We start from the raw sequence: 6,318 nt of genomic DNA, 5'->3' as shown, positions 1-6,318 counted from the left end.
AGATTTTCAATGAACTTGAGAAATTATAAATGTAATTTTGTCTTTCTTGGTAGTTTTGGTATAGTTTTATGGACTTTCAGCGTTGCACTCTTTTCCTTAGCCAAGGGTTTACCACAATGGGTTTTTTCCTTGACAGGGTTTTTAATGAGGCAACAAAAACCAGTCCTTTCCAAGTTTTCAGTTTTATTTCATATGTACTTCTTATCGTGCTGGTGATTTGGGCTGATGTTGAAGACATATCCCTGCCTAGGACAACCTTTAATAATCAAGTTCCAGTCGCTTGGCAAATGATTTATTAATATAAATCCATTTATTTTCAAAAAAAAAAAGAAGATATTATCTGCTCTAAATACCCACATATTTCCAAATTCCATACAATACTAAATGAAATAAAGAAAGTGGAGCACCTGGCGGATAGTAGTCCAAGGACCTACAGAATTCCCATCCAACAGGTACTGTAGGACCTACCATGTAACCTAACGTCACTTTTTTGCCAATTCCAAATAATATAGCAACAAAAGTTTATCAAACAAAAAATGGTGCGAACTTAAAGATCTAATGGCATCATTCAGCAACTTCTCGTCATCAACAGCAGCAACTGCCCATTGCTAAAGAAGATATTTCTGCGGAAAACTATAAAGATGTTTTGTAAGCTTCTCGGATAGTAGCTTCAGATGAGATAAGAAGAACACTCGCATAAACATTGAAGCTTAAAACTGTTGTAATACAAATATATAAAAGAGAAATACACAACATATCCTAGTAGACTTCGCCAAATCTTCATCTTCTGAATCAACGTGACAAACAACAATTTTTTTTTAAAGTTATCTTAAAAGCATCTAAGGTACCTTTTTTTTTTATTTCCTTCTAGGAAAAGCATTCTAAATCAAGGGAAAATGAATGTTCTGTAAATTTTTCTTGCAAATTAATATGAAAAAATAATAGCAATTTCAACTGAGCTGTACCGGCAAGAATATATGTGAAAAGACATCAACAAATTAACCATATAAAGTTATCATTCCTCGAAATTGAATCCATAAAGTTGATATATGAAATGGAAGCAAACCTGAGGTAACATGTTTGCCATCGAAGTTATGACAGTCGAAATTGATTGTTCCTGTAAAACAAATAGTTGATGCCATCCTTCCCAAAATAAAGATGTACTACACAGTTACTTAAAGACCAACGAAATGATTTTGGAGTGGTGAGTTCCAGAAATTCCAGAGGCTAGATTTACGTCATCCAAGACGAATTTTTATGTCCGGCCTTTCTCTTCCTATTGGATGAGGATACAATGGAACCAATCCTACTTGAGAAGTTTTCGTAATTGCATTGACAAAATTTCTATAGGCCAGTCAGGGGTATAGAGAAGCTACCGGTCATGCAAAGTTAAACTTGACACCATGAAAACTGCATTACCAAGGCTTGCCTGAAAATGTTGATAATGATCCTAAGTTACAGAACTATGGAAACATGATGGTCCAGAGTTAACAAAACAATAAACAAAATGGTAAACCCTCTAAAAGTATTTCATGCTGCTTTTACTATACCTCGTTAAATAGTCAAGCATGATATCAATTCGAGCTTGAAAGATATAGCTTACAACATCCTTCAACAAATAAATCTGAATGCACATCTGGTCATCGAAAAATATCGCCCACCCTACCCTGCCCCCATTTCTCATCAGATCAAAACGCTTTAGCTTACTTTGGCTTTAGTCAACTGGACACTACAATAAACAAAGAAAGATATCATAAGAGATGTTTTTCATAAGCATACGAAATCTGAAAAACAAAAATTACAATTATGAAGTTTAACAATAAGTAATTTCTTTTGAATAGTTTTGGTTGGGGAATTTGAATCACCTAACTCACTTCATATTTTTCCTCAAACTTAGCTGGATGGATGTGTGATAGTACAAAATAAATACTATGAAGGGAAAACTCAACCACCTATTATAGTATTATAATATAAAAGATTTATTAAAAATTATAAAAAAGCGTGACGGTATCAACCGTATCCACAACGACAACACTAAAAACTAAATTTTAATGAACAACGACACAATTATAGCATCAGTGTTCTACTCCTAAAATTCACAATAAGCATTGCAGTAGCTAAACAATTATGAGAACAAAGAGATTTGTGGACCGTGAATCAAGGAAAGGCAGTTTTAACACTTGTAATAAACTTGTAACTATGTGATGGTAACTACTTAACTTTCTGCCTTGCGGAACGATCAAAAACTAAACTGTTCGACAACAACTTACCCAAGTTGACAACATAGAGGCAGATAGTAGTTTATCTTAGTTACTGGTTACAACATAATCTAAGGCCTAATGATAGAAAAGAGGGTTCTTGAATCCAAAAAAATAATAATCAAATATACAATGACTTACGAAATAAGGACTCCTAGAATAAAGATTAATCTTTGAATTTATGGAAATAAATACATAAAACAAATCAACAGCTTACCTAAAAAAATATGTTGTCATCTTCAATTAGTACTAAATCCAGTCGAATTTAACTAACCTCATTTTACTGCATCTGTATGACTTGTGCATCCGCACCAGCAATCTCTGAAACATGGTATTCACCATCCCATGCAGAACAACTACTTCATAACTCTTCCATCCCGTGGAAAACAAAATCCATCAGAAACCTAATAAACCTAATTCAAACATAGTGCTAATAGATATAGTCAGACCTAATGAACGATTTTATAAAAATTGGGGAAATTTAACATTAGGAAGGGAAAACCAAAAACCAAAACACAAACTTTTAACAGAATTTGGAATCGTAAATTTCAGCTATTTTGGATGAATGAACAGAAAAATAATCACAGTATAGAAAGTAAACGAAATTGGAAGCTAGGGAAAGAAGACCTACATGTTCGATTGGAACTGATGATGATCTCCATTGGAATTAGCCATTATATAGAGAGGATCCGATTAATGAGGATGAGCGTGTTTTTTTTTGAGAAGCATGCAAAATTCAATATGGATTGAGAATACCTTCTTCTATTGAAGAGAGAATAGAAAGGCATAAAGGGCATATGATACGTTATGGAATATGGAAGTAAGTGGAAAAAATTACTCAGGAACATGATGAGATGTTAATTGGAACATGAATGAAAACCCAATGAAAAGCACCTACCTGTGCGTTACATACAATAAAAACCTAATTTATGATCTTTTTCTTTTTTAATAAAAGTTTATGATCCGCTTTTAAGACACGGAATCAACACACAAGGCTTTTCCCCTTCAAAAAAAATAAAAATTAATACACAGAGCATGGGACGGCCAGCAGATCTCAGCCGGTAGTTAGAATTTCTTATATATTCTGGTCGCTGGGCGACACAGCAAACACTACTGTTATATAAGCATTGATGAAAATCGTAATTACATGCTTTTCAATTTTTCGGACCAGAAATCACCTTGAGTATCAACGAATATCTTTGAACAATAAATGATAGGAGTTAATGCTCATGTTCAAAGTATGTTGACATCTTTATACAACAAACCCTAATTCTAAATCTACACAAGTTCATGAAAAAAATATGTAAATCATGGAAAATTGGATTTGCATCTTGGAATCGGTTCTACCAAACTTCCAAACAAGTTTAGAATTGGTTCTACCAAAATTCCAAAACTACTATGTGATCGGTCATACCAAGTCACAATGGTTAGTTGTGATCAGTCCTACCAAGTCACGTACATGGGTTCGGATCGGTTATACCGATCACATGGATCGGTTCTACCTAAATATGCTACCTACTTGTGGTCGGTCACACCAGTCACTAGGATTGGTCATACCAATTACAAAGATCGGTTTCATCTACACATGGTATCTACTTGTGATCGGTCATACCAATCACTATGATCGCTCGTACTAATTACAAGGATCAGTCACACAAACTCTTATGATCAGTCACACCAATTACCAGAATCGGTCACACCAATTACAATGATCGATCATACCATCTCATGGTGATTAATTAGTATCGATTCCACCAATTACCAGAACCGGTCATACCAAATCATAAGTCTAGGTATTGTGATCGGCTATACCAAGATACATAACCTGAGTTAAGATCGGTTCTACCAACTCACACATATTGGTCATCCAAAGAATATGCGATGAATAGCCGGACCAATATACCTATTGATTTCCCTTTCAATTCATGAAACAAGTTCACGAACTTACTTCCTTTAAACAAATGTAAAACATCGTTTCCAAGGATGAAACCTTCACCATAAACCCATACATATACAAGATTATGTCGATGTCATATCTACGAAGTTCAAAAGATAAGTGTTATACTTCGTAATTGAAAAGACGAGGGTACCCAAATATACCTCAATCTAAAACTTTTCCACCTATAAGTCCTTTCTCCGAAAGTGATTGTTTATGGACTGAGTCGAGACAATACAACTAATCGGATCGTCTATGGATACGAGATCGAGATAATACGACAACAAGATAACTTGCGTGATTGACTATGTATACAAAATCGAGACAATATAACAACGAAGTATGATTACTTGATAATAGGTTCGGACTTAACCAAACACAATAGGATTTCTATCAAGTAAATAGGAATTAACGTTTGTGTATTTTACTTCTAATTATAATAAAACAATTGCGCAAATAGAAAAGTAAAGGGCACGGCAGGATTTTGTTAATGAGGAAACCGCAAATGCAGAAAAACTCTGGGACCTTGTCCAGAATTGAATACTCTCAGAATTAAGCCGCTATACAAAATCTAAACCAACTTCATATAGTTGAGACCAAGCAACTAAACTTATAGTTCACCTAGTTCCCTCAGTATCCCTGCGCCTCTAACTTGCAATAAGTCACGCACTTGGAACAATTCCTTTGGTTCGTATTCCAAACAGTAAAGGAACAACGAATCTGTTCGGTAACAACTCTTTTCAAACAACGTAATATGAGTTTGACAAAAGGCTCTTCCGTTTATCCCAATAAACTCCTTTATCAGGTTCTTAGATCAATCTATTCAACAACTACCAAAGTAATTGTTTAGACTATGCAATCAATACTATTAATCAAAAAGAAATGTATTAATGCCGATCTACTCAACGAATCAATCAAGGTTATCACAAAGATAAATCGATTATAGTTGGATCCCCAACCGATCAAGTTTTGTGCACACCAAAGATGATGAACTCAAATAAGAAATCTTCTTTATCTTCAAATCTTCTTAGATCTTCCATAAACACCTGCACACAAATAACTTGAATCTCACACACATAACAGAGTCTGTTAACGATGGATTATCACAAGACGTCTTTAGATATACAAACAGTTCTAAAGATCCCGTCGACACTTCGATCTAGTTTGAGTGAATCTTATATCAGAAGAGAAGATTCTCAAGCATAAACAAACTAGGTGCAATCAAAGTTCAACAACTGTTAGTCAACCAAATCAATCGAATACTAATAATAAACTGTAATTATCTAGTTTCCCACCAACGGTACTCGTAGAGATTCCCAATCCCAAAGAAGTCTTTAAAACGAGCGGTCGTAAGAGATTTCGCTTAATTAGGGTACTTTCCTCTCCGAATAGACGACTCCACCAGTAACAACACAATTAGGTAGTTTTGCTGGCTCTGAGAATTAGTTTGATCGAAATGCAAACTTCAATATTTATAGACCAAGGAAGTTTGGACATTAAGGAATTCCGAAACTGAATATTTTCAAAGATATGCAATAAAGCCAAAAACGGTTTTCATAATTCCTGAAAATGCACTGTCCAAATATTGACCGAAATCTCAGTAGAAAATCTCCAATTAGTAAATGCACATTACTAATTTTTATTTTCTAAAGATATGCATTTAATTGATGGAAATTAAAAGCATATAAAAACTAAAAACTTTAATTAAAAGATTCTCAATTTATTTCGATATGGGATTCTCCTTTAGTTATTAAGGAATATCTTTATTTCGATCAAGGATTCTCCAAGTATGTCGACATCTTTACTTTGTAAATCCTTTTTCATATTAACAATCTTGGAATCGATTTGCCACACTTCCAAACGAGTTTAGAATTGGTTCATCTGACTTCCAAGAACTATGTGATTGATTATCCTATCAAATCACCATTAATAGGTTTCACGGTTCTACCAAAACAAAGCTTCGGTTCTATATCCATGTGGGTACTAGGATCGGTCACACTAGCTTTCCAAAAATTGGTTTACTAAGTACTAAGATCGGTTACCACATAATTATGATATTTTACTTGTGATCCGTTGACAAGTCATGTAATCGGTTACCAATTACTAAGACTTGTTGTACCTCTT

The 6,318-nt window shown here is 34.2% G+C and overlaps 1 long non-coding RNA gene across 2 annotated transcripts; it reads right to left on the bottom strand.

The window, feature by feature from the left end:
• Positions 1 to 280: 280 nt before the first annotated feature.
• LOC113301894 lies at positions 281 to 3,254 on the bottom strand. 2 transcript variants are annotated; one of them, XR_003336530.1, is made up of 4 exons: positions 2,890 to 3,254; positions 2,533 to 2,671; positions 1,551 to 1,729; positions 281 to 1,429 (listed from the first exon to the last, which is right to left on the bottom strand). It is a non-coding gene; the product is annotated as an uncharacterized LOC113301894 (long non-coding RNA). The 2 variants fall into 2 exon arrangements; XR_003336529.1 differs by having other exon boundaries at positions 281 to 1,729.
• Between the last annotated feature and the right edge of the window lie 3,064 nt (positions 3,255 to 6,318).

This window comes from Papaver somniferum, chromosome 8 (genome assembly GCF_003573695.1).
Source record: "Papaver somniferum cultivar HN1 chromosome 8, ASM357369v1, whole genome shotgun sequence".
In the NCBI taxonomy this organism is placed as follows: Eukaryota; Viridiplantae; Streptophyta; class Magnoliopsida; order Ranunculales; family Papaveraceae; genus Papaver; species Papaver somniferum.
This window is presented reverse-complemented; position numbering and strand designations above follow the sequence as displayed.